The sequence below is a fragment of the Amblyomma americanum genome, chromosome 9, assembly GCF_052857255.1.
Source record: "Amblyomma americanum isolate KBUSLIRL-KWMA chromosome 9, ASM5285725v1, whole genome shotgun sequence".
Lineage (NCBI taxonomy): Eukaryota > Metazoa > Arthropoda > Arachnida > Ixodida > Ixodidae > Amblyomma > Amblyomma americanum.
The window spans coordinates 146,929,571-146,946,754 of NC_135505.1; the positions used below are offsets into that span (position 1 = coordinate 146,929,571).

A 17,184-nucleotide genomic window follows, 5' to 3' on the forward strand; every position below is an offset into this window, starting at 1 on the left:
GCATCGGCAGTGATTCCACGTCGTCTCGTGAGAAAATCGCCGGACGCGCCGTCCGTGAGCATGGTCATTTTGAACAGTTCAGAGGTCAATGCCCTTGTGGCCAGAACGCGCGCCTTGCCCTAAGCTCTGGTAGTGCCAGAGAGCGCCATCTTTCCTGTTCGGCACATGGCGGCATGTATTTGTGACACATCTGGCTTAGCAGGAAGTGACCTCAGCACTTTCTAAGAACTTCAGCCGCAGCGGTGGCCTTGTGGTAGAGCATCCGCCTTGCTCGCCTTCAGGAGGCGCTGGGTTCGATCCCCACTGCCACTGCGTGCTTACCGGTTTTCCAATGGGTACAAGATTTCCTCCGGCCTGGTGCTCGGCACATATGGGGTGGAATGTTTGGGAAAAGGGTTTTTGACCCTTGTCGATACGGGTCAAAAACCTTTTTCCCAAGCATTCCACCCCATAGCCGCGGCGGATCAGTGGTTAGGGCGCTCGACTACTGATCCGGAGTCCCCGGGTTCGAACCCGACCGCGGCGGCTGCGTTTTTATGGAGGAAAAACGCTAAGGCGCCCGTGTTCTGTGCGATGTCAGCGCACGTTAAAGATTCCCAGGTGGTCGAAATTATTCCGGAGCCCTCCACTACGGCACCTCTTTCTTCTTTTCTTCTTTCACTCCCTCGTTTATCCCTTCCCTCACGGCGCGGTTCAGGTGTCCAACGATATACGGGACAGATACTGCGCCATTTCCTTTCCCCCAAAACCAATTATTATTATTATTATTCTCGATAACCAAATTAGTACTACAGCCTGAAGAGCGGTTCTCGAGCTCGACTCCTGAACCCACATCTACATATAAACTGAAACAAAAATAAAACGTTTAAAAGTATTCGAAAAGTTTCTCGTGTTTTGCTTTTGTGGTACCCCACATGCAATCCTCCAAGCATTGCGCGCACGACCCAATGACGTTTCATGAGGCGTTTTTATGGAGGCAAAACGCTAAAGGCGCCCGTGTGCTGTGCGATGTCAGTGCACGTTAAAGATCCCCATATGGTCGAAATTATTCCGGAGCCCTCCACCACGCCACCTCTTCGTTTCTTCTTTCAGTCCCTCCTTTATCCCTTCCCTTACGGCGCGGTTCGGGTGTCCAACGATATGCGAGACAGATACTGCGCCATTTCCTTTCCCCAAAAACCAATTATTATATATGATTACAGGGCACACCACAAGGAAGCTCGGAATCCCCTCGCCGATCTCATCGTGACCACGGAAATGGCCAATTCAACCCTCGATCTATACTTAGTTAGAGCGGCACTAACATGCGTCTCAGCGAAGACACACCGCAAGGAAAACTTACCTTACAGCTTGCTCTTTCCTGCGTTCTGGTCAAGAAAATCATCCTGCCACTCAGACTGAACCCGGCAGAGGGGCTGCATGACCCGACGTAACCACCGGTGACCAGCCGGATCGATCGACAGCGAACCTATTGAAAGAGCAGGGCAGACTTCTTCTGCAGCACAATGGGCTGCGCTCATAAAGACTGTAAACTGTCGCTTTCTGGCAGGACCGACTTCGCCGACGTCCTAAACTATAAAGTCGGATACAATTCAAGAACGAAGCAGCAAGTGCCTCTCAAAAGAGGCCATCTATAGACAATGGTGCCGACAGGAGGACTGGGAGGCGGCCCTGCTCGGCTGCTCTGACCTGGCGAGCCAAAAGGCCCTGGTCGGGCGCGCCCGAGCTGCAGCTACCGCCAATGGGCTGCTGTAATGAGCAGCCCACCTAGCATTTGTAAGGAACGGACCTTTAAGGACCGCTCCACTAGCTCCCTGCATATATTTTGAAAATAAAGTTTTTCAGTCAGACAGATCTGAATGGCGTTGCTGTTAACCCGGGCTTAATCCTCTGTAACGCTGGCTTGACGGGAAGGGGGGGGGGGGGGTTAGGGGGGGGGGGGGGGTCGCGATGTCTTGACAATCGGTCGACGCCATTGGCTGGAGGGCATCCTTTGAGGGGCACTTGCCGCTTAGTTCTTGAATTTTATCGGACTCGTAGCAGCTCGTAAAAGTGAATATTTTTTTTTACCTTCCGTTTAAACGTAACACAGCGGGCGATTGTGTTTCTCGTTACAACGCTGCTCCCGCTAGCGCAAAGCTCTACCAGACAAGTGTCGGCCTCCGCTAATGTGTTTCGCCAATTCTGACCACCGTCGCTAAGCGTCGGACGAACCAACGCGGCGGCCCCTCACCCTGCAGCGAGCCCCATCCAACCAGACACGCGTGGGTGGCCAGCCCAGCTGTCCAGCTGCGTTTGAGCAGCGAGCCCCGGACACTGGCACCGTTCCGGGCCCCTGAGCACGGCGAACGTCGGTCCGTGCTCCGACCCGGCGCGTTTCGCGGAAACCAGAGGCAAGGAGAAACACGGGGCTTCTTCCTCGAGAGTCTATTACACGGCGCGACTCGTGGCCGCCGCCGGTGACCGGACACAACGAGTCGCGCTTACGTGCGCCTCTACTACGCCACGCCGCCGCCGCCGGTATTGATGACTGCAGCGTCGTTAATCACCGCCAGGCCACCCGCGGTTAGCGGCGAGCCATTGATCCCGGCGAGCTCCGTCGGCGCACGGGTTCATTCCGCGCGCGCTCTCAAGGAGGGCTCCCCCGTGCCGGCATCCTTGTGCGATGAGAGGTGCAAAGCCGCCCCTACCATCATCCTCCAGGCCTACCCCTGCAGCGGCGGCAACATTAGCGGACGCAACCCCTTAATCAGCGTGTCCAAATGTATAGCGGGATGATGGGCGGCCCATTTTCTTTTCATTCTCTCTGGAGCGCGCGCGAGAAAGGCCAGCGAAGCGCGTGGCGAAACCCCCCTTTCTGCTTTCGCCGGGGCCCGTTTAGCGCAGCCAGAGCGAGCTCGTTGACGATGCGAGAACTGCTATACGCCGCGTTCTGTCGTCGTCGTTAAAGCGGTCGGTGGGAACGTGAGCTGAATAGAGAGATATCGGCGGCCCCCCACCACGGGCCAGCGGCGGAGCCAGACGTTGTTACACGCCGGCGTACAGCCCCTCCAAAATGTTCCCGGGCCACGCGAACAGTGGAGCGGTGTGCGGGCTGCGCCCCCGCTCCTCGGCACTGGCGGTTACACAGCCGTCCATTCGAGACGTCACGATGGTGGACAGGCAACTTGGTCGATCGCATTTGCAGACTAACGCTGTGAGCGTATGCACTGACAAGGCAGGGAACTGCGTGTGTCACCTTTGTTTGTGGCTTATTGACTCGTGGCTCTCCGGTGCATGAACCTTGTGTTGTGTTGGGTTTTATGGCACATAGGCAACTGAGGCCATCATGCGCCATGCACAAGGTATTGGAAAAGTTTTTTGGTGAATATTATAGAAATGTAAAAAATCATTCTTGGTGTAGATGCCCTCAAGCGTTAATACTACCCAGTGAACACATACACAAATTTTAGAAATGGCTACTAGTAAAAGCTTTAAAGAGGGCTGGGTAACCTCAGTGACTATCCTTGGCTGCGCAAGGATATCGATGCTCCCAACCAATCAAAATAAAAGCCTCAGCCTTCTCAGGCGTGAGAAAGTGGCTGGAATGTATTAGAATTCAAACAGACCAGTGGGTAAAAAATTTAGAGTCACTTGAGAAATCCCGCTTCGTTAAGAAAGCTAAAAACACACAATATATCAACCATTGCATCATCAACTAAAAGCAGCGCAGGATGAAAAGGAATGTATTCGTTATAAAACTGAGTAAAGTACTTTTTCCTTAATTTTTTCCAGTTTAGCACAAGATAATAAAATGTGGTTAATCGTACCTTCAACTCCGCAATCTTCGCAAACAGGTTGATCTTGTTTTGTCAGTAGGAAATTATGGGTGCATGAACCTGTATTTGAACTGACCCTTTGGGTTTAGTCCAATGCGTTTACGGCAATTCCCCAAAACGAGGTAGGTTTGAAATATGGGGGAGGTAGTTATTAGATCCGCCCTAGTACGGCTGCAGAGCTTTATAGGCTTTCTTTGTACACGCATGGTTGCGCTTGGGTGGACGCTAACGAATTTTGGCTCCCTTCCTTCTTCTTGGTTTACACAACATGACACGAAAATCACGGGGAAAGAGGTAAAGGTGCATATATAGCATCTAACTCACGAAAGCCTGCCTAGCTGCAGCCGTATATCTGCACTTATGTGGATTCTAATCAGTAAGTAAGTACCCCCTCACCTCACAAGGACATCGCAGTAGTGTAGCAAATAGTCGGATACAACTCAAACACAGCGGCAAATACCACTCAAAGGAGGCCCTCCAGACAATGGCGTCGACCAACTGTACTGACGTCGCGGTTAACCGCATTTCGCCGAGGGGCCTGCTATATACTCACCTGCGATTTCACGCCAGCAGATTAGTAGCGACGTCACTAGCACTGGTCGACGCCATTGGCTGGGGGCCTTCTTTCAGGGACATTTGCCGCTGCCTTCTTGAGCTGTACCCTACTGTAGTGGTTGTAAGCCCGTTGTGTCAACTGGAGATGCGGGCAGGGCACTTTTATTTCGTTTTTATTTCTTTTCATCAACCCACTCTAAAGTATGCCGCGGTTTGAACACCCTCCTCATGTTCGGGTTCGTGTGTCGGAGGTGCATTTTTACCAGATATGAAACTTTGCCAATATTTTAAAGTTATTTTTTCCATAATATGAAAGGCAACAACCAGTTTGCGCAAAGGAACGAACTTTTTGGTTATTTACAATTGAAAAGGACTTTTGGAAGTTCGCCAAGAGCGAAACTATTTGGAAAACTTCAGAAGTGTGCTTGTAACGCATAATTATGGAGTAATCATTAATTGAACGCTCCAAAATTGTTGCCTTTAACATTGGAGCGACCTGTACAGTGAGAAGCGAAATAGTTTGCCTTTCTTTTTCTTTCAACGAATTCTTTCTTAGAACGAATTTTTGCTCAGGTCTCAGCGTCAAACCGACGCCGAAGCAGGAATGTTGCGAAATGATGTTTGCACTACTCATTCATTTATTTTACCCTCAGGGCTTTCGGATTACAGAGGGGGCTTTCCTAACGCAGTAAAATTAATATATTGCGCAACGAGAGAGAGAGAGATAAATGGAGACAAGCGGAATTAAAGATATGATCTCGAATCGATTACAAACCGAGTCGGTTGCCTCAGACAAACCTTGTGACCGACAGCCATTCAATGTTTTCATCTCGAACACAATTACAGCTATTCGGTGCTATTCTATTCGTGCAGATTCAGCCCCCCTCCACCAACCCCGCCCACTTGTGCAACGTCATCAGGTTGCCCCGGGCGTTACGTAATAAATAGAACAACGAACAAACAACTTGCACAGGACCCCCGTTATGCGGTGATAGTGCAGAGGTTGTTTTTCTAATAATTACTTATCTAATGTTCCCTTCTATAGTTGTTTGTCCACTATACACGGAGAGGGGGGGGGGGGGGAAGTGCTGGACGCTAGCTAACGCCATGCGTTACGCCAGCGCAGCTCAAGAAAACGACGCCAGCGAGGAGGTCTCGCTCGGTGGCGCAAAGCGAGACGCCGACAGGGGCGCGTCTTTTTCGAGCCAGGAAGTAGTAACACCGCTAGACGGATAAGAGTTTGAGGCCAAAAAAAAAACAGCAAACGAAGGGGGAGAAGGCAGTAATGGCCGGCTGATATACTGCGCGAGAGAAGAGCCACCATTCATTTCGGAGGAAAGTGGACAGCCACGCCGACGCAAGCAACACACAGACAGCGCCTTTTTTGCGCGAATTTATTGCCGACTCTTCGCAGCTTCTCTTCGGCGCCTATTCCTCCGACGCGGACCTATTCTCGTACGATTTCCCCCTGCACCCTCAATTAGGAACAACGAGACGCGACGACCCCCCTCACCCCCCCCCCCCCTCACCCTCCCGCTCTCGGCCAGACTGAAGACCCCCTTGCTCAGGAGCCCACTCCCTCTCACGAAGTTGTGCAATTTCCATCCCACACCCTGCATATATACACCGCGTTATGCCGGCAAGCCGGAGCGCCTCTCGACTTTCATAACAGCAACGGCTGCCCCAAAATGCTCCCGGCTCGCTCAAACGAGCCCCGATCATGCGGCCTAGCCTAAATTTAAAACTAAACCCGATCAGCGCCCCTCGAATACACAAGACAAGTTGAAGAGGGGAAAGAGCCCTCCCTTGACCCCCTCAACATACTCGCGAGCCTGTATCTTCGGCGACGAGCTGTTTGCTTTGGCTAATGACTTGCGCCGGGAAGGGAGCCCCAGCGGGAAGACCGCCTCGGAAAAGAGCCGCGCGTTGCTCGGGGAGGGGGGGTTGCAGGGCGCGAGCACGGACAAGTCATTTACGGCTAAACCGATTTAGCGGCCGGCCCGCCATTCATTTTTATTCACTAGATTAGAAGCCCGCCCGGTCCTGTAAACACGGCGCAAGGAGGGGCTGTTTGCTCTCCCGGCCGCGAGACTTTTTCCTCGCTGCTGGCGTCAGTCCGCCGAGGCCGACTGGGCTTCCTTTTGATGCTCCGCCAGTGCCCGTTTCGCGTATGCTTTTTGCTGCCGTCTGCCCCTTTCGTGTGTGTGCAGTACTGACCGGCCGATCGAGTGCCCTTCGCTCGCATCCCCCTCAGCTCCCCTCTCTTTCTTTCTTTCTCTCTCCCCCGCCGTAGACCACACGCTGCTCGCACACTTTCTCCAAGCCGGTGCGGTGTGCGAGTCGTCTGGCGCCGTTACACAGGACTCCCCCGAGTGGGCCACGACCCATACTCCGCCGGTTGACTGACACGCACGGTCTGGGGGAGAGAGCCCCCGCCAGAGAGAAGTCGCGTGGCGGCGGCACTTTTCTTGCGCTCTGCGTCTTTTTGTTGCGCCCCCCCTCTCTCTCGGGCTCCTCGCGCAGCCTGCCTGCCAGCCAGGCAGCAGGAGCGGAGGTGGTGGTGTCGGAGCCGCTGGTGCGAGACCGCCAACCGTGGTGCGCGGCGGCAGCAGCGTCTTCTGCTGTTGCATCCCCCCCCCTGCAGCACAGGCGCTGGGGGCGCTGAAGCGTCCCGCCAGCTGCCGCCGGAAAGACCAGCTGGCGCTACACCAGGCGCGTGCCCTGGCGAATGTGGCGCGTGCCGGCGCGCGCGGAGCCTCCTTTCAGAAAGCGAGACAGACTCCCACTTTCTCTCTGGCTTCTTTCCCCTCTTTCTCGGGGCTCTCAGACGGCGGAAGAGGAGAAAGCCGCCACCGGTGGTGCCGCTGAATGCCTGGTGAATGCCCAGCAGCAGCAGCAGCAGGAGAGAGCCTCCCCAGACACGCGGGGAAGGAGGGACTGTAAGCCGCAACAAGAATAGGGAAAAGAGGGGGAAACTAACGGGAAGACAGCGGGGGAAGCGCTTTAGGAGGTCTACTGTCCCCCTCGTTAGGCCGATACTACGTTGGCGGCCGGCAATCGGGAGAAAAGAAGACGGGCTGCCGACAGCGTGGTACGCAGATGGCTGCCGTACGATAGCAGCAACGACCCTCTCCCCGTCTGTGCCTATCATGAGGTGACACAACAACACGCATATAGGCTTATAGTGCGCCTCGGTGCTAGGGCATAAAAAAGCGGGAGGGGGAGCAAAAAAACAGACAGACCTGTCTTTCGTTCTGTTACACAACTGGCGTTCCATTGTTCAATATGTGTACGCGTCAGTGTACGAGGTGTCGTGATGGTTAGACAGGAAGAGGTGATCAAAAACAGCCGCCGCCGTTTTCGAGGAAAAGCGCGCACCAAGAACAACTGCCGCTGACGTGCGACTCGCGTTATTTTTTGTTCTCCTTTCCCTCTGATTTTCGCGGCGGGGATTGATACCCGTTGCAGCCAGGCCGCGCAATTCCCGCAGAGTGCATGCGTCGTCAACGAGTCAAAACAGTTCGGCGTATGGGAAAGAATTTCCGAAAAAACAAAAAAAAGGCCTCGCTAATTGACAGACGAACGTACCAGCAACAGCCACATCGGGATATTATAGGAGGGTACAGCAAAATGAGGAAGAAAAAAAAGGAGAGAAAAACAGTCCTGTCGACGACTAACCTCCAAACGATCCTCAAACGCCGCCAAATTCGAGCCTTCCCGCTTATTCTACAGCCCTCCGAACAATCTACCCCCCCCCCCCCCCCCCCCAGTCCCCCATCACCGCCACCAGCAGCGTTTCCCACCTGGTGCCTGTGCTTCGAGAACGGCGCGTTTTTTTACCAGAATCGAGCCACCTTTGCAGCGGCATTCGCGGGGTGAAACACGCCCCCCCTCCGAGGCTTTATCCGGAACATATGCCGCCGCGTGTGCCGTACGCGGAATGGCCCGGGGAACAACAGTGCCTGGATGTATGTATGCCCGCGACGCCATCTGCAGGAAAAGCCTCCGGGCGCTGTGGGGTATTTAAGAAAAGAAATACATAACACACTTTCTGGGCAAAAAGAAGGAACAACAAACGCTCAGAAACGCATGCGAACGCCACGCACTCCCAGTGGGTTTCCTGCGTTTTCTACACCGAAGAATAACTCCGCTGAAACAGCGCGCCAAACCACCCGATCGGCTATTTTGACGGAACGCATTTATGCAAGTCATAACAGTATAAACGAAAGCTGTCACAAGCCTCGAGCAGTTTATATGTCGCGCCCCAATTAATCTGAAGACATCACTAAAACGTGTTTGAAAGAAAAAAGGAAGGAAAGAATTTCGGCTTTTCTGGAAGCAGCCGGCAAACAACCCTAAATAAGTTTCGCCGGCCGAGACATGGACCAGCTACTTCTTTCTTCTTTCCATCCCATTGCTTATGTGTTACGTGGGACTAGCAGCCCAATGTTACACGCAGCTAGCTACCGGCCCCAAGGCGCGAGTTGTGCGCGTTTCCAAGCACACGTTGGCAGACGACACACAGTGAGGGCGATACAACCGATATCGATTAAATTTACGCGGCCGAATGTGAAAACAAAAAGAAAAAGCAGACGGAAGTCGTAACCAAGCGAATTTCGAACTAAACGCACCTCGGTGGGCGTGAAAGTGACATATTTTAATGGGCCATAGCAGGGAAAAGCCAGTCCAGCATCTTCTGCGCGTCACGAGTGGTCTCATTTGAGCCGTGCATTTCTTGACCTCTATTTAAATCGGATCTGGCATTGTTAAATTCCTCACCTCTACCCCCCCCTCCTCCTCCTCCGTTTTCTAAAAACTGCAGCCCCTGGAGGCGACACTTCCAACACGACTAATATTATTCGGTCCACTGCTCTATACGTCAAAATTTAGCTAATCTCGAAGAACGGATTGTAAGCAACCGCCTCCCGAAGCACACCACTCTCCTGCAGCTATATAGACGCGCCCGTACTCGTCTGCGCCTAATTGACGGTATCCTTTGACCGCTGGTGTCATACACTGGCAAAAAAAGAAGACACAAAAGTGCGCTGCATCCCGCGGACAATGGCCGCCGGCAGCTGCTTCCTTGCACACATGTTCGGGATTACCGTGACATGGCGTCATGAAACCACGTCAAATGACACGTCACGCAGTGACAGGAGCCAAACATGCTTACGCTGCTTTTCGTAAACGTCACAGTAAGCGATATTCTAGCTGACACCCCCTCCAATTTCCGCACCGTGCTTAACCGGATAAATATGAGAAAAGCTTACTTGGAGATTCCAGTCGCTCGCTTAGGGCTACAGTTGAACCTCGTTGTAACGACGTTGAAGGGGCCAGGCGATTACTCCTTTATATCCGTAGCTTCGCTACAGCCCGTTTTGGGGCAGAGTTTGCAATAAGGATAGTCATTCCGTCGTTATAACGAGGTTCGACCGCATCGCCTTGCATTCCAGTTCTCTGCTTCGGTTCAAATGTGAAAGGGCACGCCCTGCAGCCAGTGTGCGAGTTTCTCCACTGTTATATCATTGCAAAACAGTGCGAGTCTTTCATTAACTAAAAAAAAATCATTTTCCCTAAAAATTGCGTTCTCTTATTTCCCGCTATTCTCACGTCTAACACGTCGCAATTTCTTACAATACTATTGCGAAGTTTTAATGCAGTGCCGTTGTAACTGAGTGTGGGCATAGTCCATCTTTTGTTTGGGTCTGCACCAAAGACTGGCCAAACGTCCGCCGTGGGTATACGTCCCATTTCCACTGAGGCAACAACAACCGAAGCCGCTGAAAAAAAAAAAACATAGGAGACAAAGTTGCACACTTGCACACATCAGCGAATGCAAGTCGAGGCTTGCGCATAAAGACGACTGGCTCCTTCCGCGCCGTCCAACGAAGATACAGTGCACTACGAAGATGACACACGCACCCCGTTTGTTACAGAGACGCACGGAAGCGATCAGCGTCCGCGCCGCCCGAGTAGACTCGCGCATTTTTCCTTTTTACGACGTCGGCGGCGATCAGCGAATTTCCCGCGCAAGCTTCGCTGCCCACCTCGGTGGAAGAACCCATTCCTCTCCTTTTTACGACGGCGATCAGCGAATGCCTCGCGACCCCTGCCGGCTCCTCGCTGACTCTCTTTATATTCCCTTTTTCTCGGCCCTTTTTTACTCCCCAAGGCTCACGCCCTCGGTGCGTTCGTTCTTGGCCGGTCTTCGAACCCAGAGGAGGAGCAGTTCTGTCTCCTTCAGACGACGACCTGTCGGCTGCTGCTGCTGCTGCTTCGGTCGCGTGTGTGGCGCCGAGCAGACGAAATAAGAAGAGAGAAGCCGCAGTTCATCCCCCATTTTTCAGCAAAAAGGGAGTAACCACCCTTCGGCAAGGTGCTCTAAATGAACTGTCGGACACGCATTGAGAGAGGGGGAGGGAAACAGCCGGCGAGAGTAGCGCGCAGCTGAATGTTTGCTCTGTCAACACCGCACCGAGCCGGTTCCCTTAGATCGCCTTATAGGCAGCAGACGTCGAAGCCGACGCTTGCTATCCCGTGATTACACCATATCGCCTCTGACCTTCCCCGCTTTAACCGCCTTACTCACTTTAACATTTTGACCCGCCGGACAGAGGTCAACAATGACTACTTTTTTTTAAAATGGCTGGTACGTGCGTGTGCAAGCGCCATACGATAGAGTAAAACATGCATGTGCGGGACCGCACGAACACCTCTTCTTTCCGAACGATGGAATCCGCTGTGGTCTCACAGTCGGGGTTGTTTTTGAGTACCCGGGTTTGAACTCGACCGCGGTGGCGGCAAAAAGGCGCCCGGGTGCTGTGCAATGTCAGTGCTGGTTAAGGATTCCCAGGTGGTCGACTCCGGAGCCCTCTACTACCGCACCTCTTCCTCCCTTTCCTCTTTCACCCCCGCTTTCCTCCCTTCCCTCGCGGCGCGGTTGAGGTGTCCATCGAGCAGTGAGACAGTTACTGCGCATCCCATTTCTCAAAAGCCAATCTACAAGACCAGAGCTTTTGAGAATCCGTGAATGAAATCCATTGCATGCAGTAAAATCTAACGACAGGGCGAACCGAATGTTTGCTACAGTGGGACACAACTCGAAAACGAGCGGCTTTTCCTCTTCAAAGGACCGCCTTCCATCCAATGGCATCCGCCGATTCTCGAGACTACTGGTGTGTAAATGCACGGAGCGGCTTGTCAATGCAGGAAGGAGACTATCCCCTTTCATATGACACTTCCTGCATTGTCACGCTAGTAACTTACAAAAGCTCCATTTTCAGTGACAGCAGTTTCTGTATTTGATTTGATTTTCTGGGGTTTAACATCCCAAAGCGATTCGGGCTATGAGAGACACCATAGTGGAGGGCTCCGGATAATTTCGACCACCTGGGATTCTTTAACGTACACTGACACCGCACAGTACACGGGCCTCCAGCATTGCGCCTCCATTGAAATTCGACCGCCGCAGCCGGGATCGAGCCCGCGTCCTTCGGGTCAGCAGCCGAGCACCATAACCACTGAGACACCCAGTCTCCATGTGACTACAGCGTGTTGCCCTGTAGCGATACAGGCCAATTCCAGTTTGTCATCGTTGTCACAATAGTACGCAGTGGTCTCGTCCGTGAGCAGGAAGCGTGCTCAACAGTGACTTGCACAGAACTCAGAAGCATACTCCCGAAGCGTCGCCACCGAAGTGCCGCACATTGCTCGCTGGCCAAGTACGCTGGAAAGTTGCGCGCGAGCACCAAATACCGGCAGTGCCCTCGTACACTCATGCTCGCGCACAATCTGGACAGGAAGACACGGAACAGCGGCCCACACACACAAAGCCGACACCCAGAAGGGTGTCGGCTGCCAACACAATCTCGGACTGGACCAGCCGGTTTACGTGAAAAGACTGACGAAGGCGAAACAGAGCGGCGGCACGCAGCGCCAATTTCTCGACTTTCTTGGCGCAGCTGGAGGTCCTCTCTCCCAAGCTGTGGACGGCGAGATCAAACAGCCGCCCATACAACCACTCCCCCCCATCCCGTCCTCCGAAGACCGTGCCCTCGGCGAGCCGACAGGGGGATCCGGCACCACGCTTGAAAAGGTCACTCTGTGTGGCGTTATCGGCCGCAGCGGCGAACGACGCGGCGCAAACGAACGCTATCAGCGCCGTCTGCGCGAAACATATGAGCACGTTCACCCCCCTCTCCTTGAGACCACCACGACACCCTCCGTGTTACCTGTTCCCTCCGAAAGCGCGTTTTTTTTTTTTCGTCCCGAACCTCGCAGTTCGTAGGAGTGCTGCGCATATATACGCGTCGCTGCAACGGGGGCTTTCCAGGTGTCGTTTCTAAACGGGGCGGACCGTTTGGCGCATCGTTGACTTCCCTAAGGGAAACTAGACCGCTGCGTTTAGGGGATATACCGTGTATCGTTGAAATGACTCCTACACGGATACATCGCGGCACGCTCACAAGCACGAGTGCCGTCCCCCATTACGCAACGCACCGCAGAAAAGGCGGCGCTGCAGCTGGCACGAGTGCTTTTGGCGGCTTCGAGGACCGCTCGCTGCCTGGGTGCTTCGCACTTTATTCGCTCATTAAATTACGCTCACACCACGAGTCTGCACAAATGTATTTCAACGCGAACGTATTTCGGTATTTGCACACCTCGAAACAACGGGCCGAGGTCGTGAGCTTTTCGCGGGAAAACTCCGGCGATTTGCCTTGCCTCTTGGTGCACATTCGGCCTCAGCCTTGTGTGCGAAAAAGACCCCTCTGATTTTCCTCGGGGATGAAAAACTTGCATGTAGTCTTTGTGAAGAGGACCAAGTATGTATCGTCTGTCTATTCGCGCGGCTAGAGAGATCAGTCCTTCAAGCGTGTACAGTTCAGTCTCCATATTTCCTGAAGCTCCTATGAAAAGCAAACGGTTCTGGCTCCGGCGAGGCACCCTGGGATTGAAAGCGCCATTGTCATCCTCCGCCAGAAAGCCGCGCGAACGCTGTGACGTGGTCAGGTCTATCATTAATGAAAGAACAAGAAAATAAATATTTCTATCGTATTGTTCAAACGTTTAGCGGAATCCCCCAAGGTGGTGTCGGTCCTGGTCCCCCGAACCAGGACGAATTTTTCTTTCGCTACGAAGTTTCTGGGAAATCTGTACAGCTTCCCTATGTAACTTAGAAGGACGTGGTTGTAGGCGAGTTGGTAGGACATCGCGAGGAGCAAAACCAAAAAAGAGGACGGGACAGAGGCAGGCGACAACACAGGGTGGTTTGTAGCCGTAAGGCTGCGCTTGGGTGGATGCCATTTAGTAATTACTACCTTACTATTATAGTATTACAGTAGAAACTCGTTACAACGAAAAGGTTTATAACGAAATAATGGATATAACGAAGGAATAACGATTCCCCATTGGAAGCTCGTTAAACACGGCCTATAAAGAAGCTACGACTATAACGAAGTAAACGCCGGACCACTTCAACCTCGTTATAACGATGTTAAACTATTTCTTTACACATGTATGTGTATGAGCAGACCAGCCCACTGCCTGCATGTGCCCATGTTGCCAACTCGCTTGCTGAAAAGAAAAAAAAAAGACTCGCCAGCCTGCCCATAATACTCCTGCGAACACGACGCAGACGAACGGAGGTACGGGAACCGGGACAACGCGGCGGACAAGAGTATGGGGAGGTCCCGCCCCCTGACCTTCCCGAACAGCTCTTCCGCGCCGCGTTTGGGCCGCCGTAATCACTCGCCAGAGACCTTAGCAGCACTTATCGCCCCCGCAGGGAGGAAACAGTCGGAAAGCCGGGTAGCCACGGGACGCGGCAGCCGGTCCGAACCAGCTGTGCGCACTGCTGTTGAATGCAGGCGAGTGTGCGCGCCTCGCTGGTCGCAAGTTGTAAGCGGACTATAAAAAAAGTAAATAAGTAAAAGCGAATACGGAGACCGAATGCAAACACGGAACACCTGAGGACAACCGAGCGTGGGTGGCGTACACGGCCGCACTCGGTGCCAGAAGCGATCGAGTTCAAGGTGGTTGCGCCGTGAACTATACACAACGCGAACTGTATACTGCAGTCTTCTTTCCAGCGGGGTGCAGGGGATTCGTACAGGAACACTGCAGCGCAGAAACGACGAAGATAAAACGGAAATTTACTTTAAATATATATCGTAATCATCTTCAGTCACTGAGTCTAGCTGCTCCTCTGGCGTGCACATAAACAGTAAAATAAATAAAGTACAGAGTTTGTCTTCGTCTTTCGTGTGATGTGGTGTTGACACGATGTATACAAACTACACTGAAAATTAACGGAGTTCCGTAAAGTTCTGTCTTCACCCTATCAGAAGGCGCGATTTGGAATTGCCCGATTACACCATGGCGTTACTTTGACTTGCAAATCAAAACGAGACGGTTGCGGCGCAAATGCGCGTGTCGCGAGCCTCATTATAGACAACACGACTCAGCCATCACACCCATGCATGGCGCCTCGCCCTCTGTATTGTGTACAGCAGGCGGATTCAACCGGAACGAATCGAGGTGATTTTCTTTTTTTTCTTCTTCTTCTTTCGTGAGAAGCCATCTCTTCGGCTCGGCTTGGTCACGTCCGCTTAGGCATCGGCGAGCCGAACATAACCAAGCGAACGTGACCAGAACGCGTTAGGTATGACTACACGCGTACAGCTCGAGCACGCGCGCATTGAGTCGTGCCACGCACGCGCGTCTACACGCACCGCACGCGAAGGCTGCTCATACAAGCGTTTCTTCCGTTTCGAAGTCTAGTACAGAGTTGAGGAAAGCCCACGGCTCGACGGACTGAACAGTTCTTGTGCACTTAGATTAAAGAGCGGCTGAGGAGAGCTCCCTGCAATTGTCGTTCACAATAAAAACTGATTCCTTGGATCTTCCTGCAGTGTAAGTTGGCGTTTGTCCGACAGCTAAAGACGAATTTATCAACGAGAAAATTCGATTTAAAAATATTCCTGGCAGTCGATCCGAGCTCGTGACCTCCTTACAGTTGTCATCGTTTTGGAGTTAAAGGCAGTGTAGCGTAGCCTCCGAGATCCGCCCCCCAAAAATTTGGGGGGAAATTGAGCCCCACTTGAAGGGTATACGAAGCGATAACGTTAGTGGGTCCCTTCAGCGGCCCACAGTCCTCTTTGCGCATGACTTCGCAGACAACGACACCCTTCGGACAAGAAACACCAGACGCCCTTTTTAACAAAGTCGAACGAACATGCCTCGATGGCCGTAAATACTCGACAGAATACTTGTATATAGTACCTCTCTCGCACCTATCCTCTCTTCCTGTCCCCTCACCTCTTTCATCTCATTTCTCCAGTCTGCCTGCTATCCCTTAATTTCCGCTTCCCCAGCTCAGGTGCTTCCCGTAACGATAGCCGATGCTGGGGTTAGCAAAAGCATTTTTCTTCATTCTTATTATTACTTGAAATAAACCACTACCGCAACCACCGCCTCCATGGCCTGGGGGTAGCGTGTCTGATTCGCGATCCCAAGGGTCGCAGGCTCGCTACCCATCGAATTACCCAAATCTTTCCAGGGCAATTAATTTACTTATACATTCTTACGCGTCATAACGAGGTTTCAGTCATGTTGCGACCTAATAATCGCACTTTATGTAACATTTTAATCATTTTCCAGTTCCGCAGCTCCACGTGTAACGTCACCTACGACCCTCTCGACCAATCCGGATTTTCTCGCCACGCCGACTACAACGTCGGGTTCTCCGCTCAATGGGACTCCTAACGCTATCGCGCTAATACGCGATTCCCAACTACGCCGAGGCTTGGCAAACCCGGCCACAAACCAGGAAAAGCAAGGAAGAACGAGGTCAACGGCTATGGGAGAACCTGCACTGCCAAGGCGGCACTGCAACTGTTCCATTCGGTGATTCAAAACTGCTTTTGTCAGCCGCTTGGGCCGCTGCAAACGCGAGAACCCATTCTGCGCCATTAGATACCCGCGTTTGGCTGACAGCATTCATTGCCTAGCTTCTCTCGGCGTAGCCCAGATAGCTGACGCACGGCACGTGCGCCTTCGACAGAGCGCGGAGGCTCACGCCAATAAGCGCCTCAAGGTGGCGCGGAAAAGTACTAAGAGTACTACCCAATACTGCTTGCTCTTCTCGCTAGGCAGTGTGTTATGGCGCTGCAATCGGCACCGCAAACTTCAGCGCAAGTTCCCCATAGGGCACAAAGTACTGCGTTTTGGCCGCCTTCGAGCCTGCATAAGCCAGAAGCAGTCGCCGCCACCAAGGCTTCACGCCCCCTTTCCACGACAGCCACGCGAGAGATTCTCAGATAAGCCCGATAAGAACGGAGCCCCGCTATCGCGCCATCAGTGCCTCGGCCGCGCACTTTGCATCCTCGTAAAAACGAAACTTCTCCCGAACGTGGGAGATCATTCTCGGAACCATTTAGGTGAGCCGTTATCTTACGCGCGCATTCGTCAGAAAATTGAGCAACAACACGCACACATCCGACGTCGCCCAAAAGCGCGTCAGATAACGGGGCAGAAGCAGCGGGAGCGCGACTCCGGTGATGGAGTTTGCCACGGCACCGCCGCCGCAGCTACATGCGCATAGCGCTCTGCGTCGGTTGCTCGAACAGCACGACACTCCAGCTTTGTAATGCAATAGCATTAACAGTAGAAGCCCTACGGGGTCAAAATGAGCCGTCGGTCATAAAATTCTCCCATTGGCTGAAGGGAAGAGATGCCACCAGACCGAAGCGTTCCCATTAGTTTGAGGGAAAGTGACCTCACCAGGCGGAAGCATTCCCACTGGTTGAAAGGA

At 52.9% G+C, this 17,184-nt stretch overlaps 1 protein-coding gene across 5 annotated transcripts in view; it reads right to left on the minus strand.

Annotated features, from left to right (window-relative positions):
* Window positions 1–17,184, minus strand: part of LOC144104789 (protein kinase C-binding protein NELL2-like) — a 73,648-nt gene that overhangs the window by 35,211 nt on the left and 21,253 nt on the right. The gene's annotated exons all lie outside the window — the stretch shown is intronic.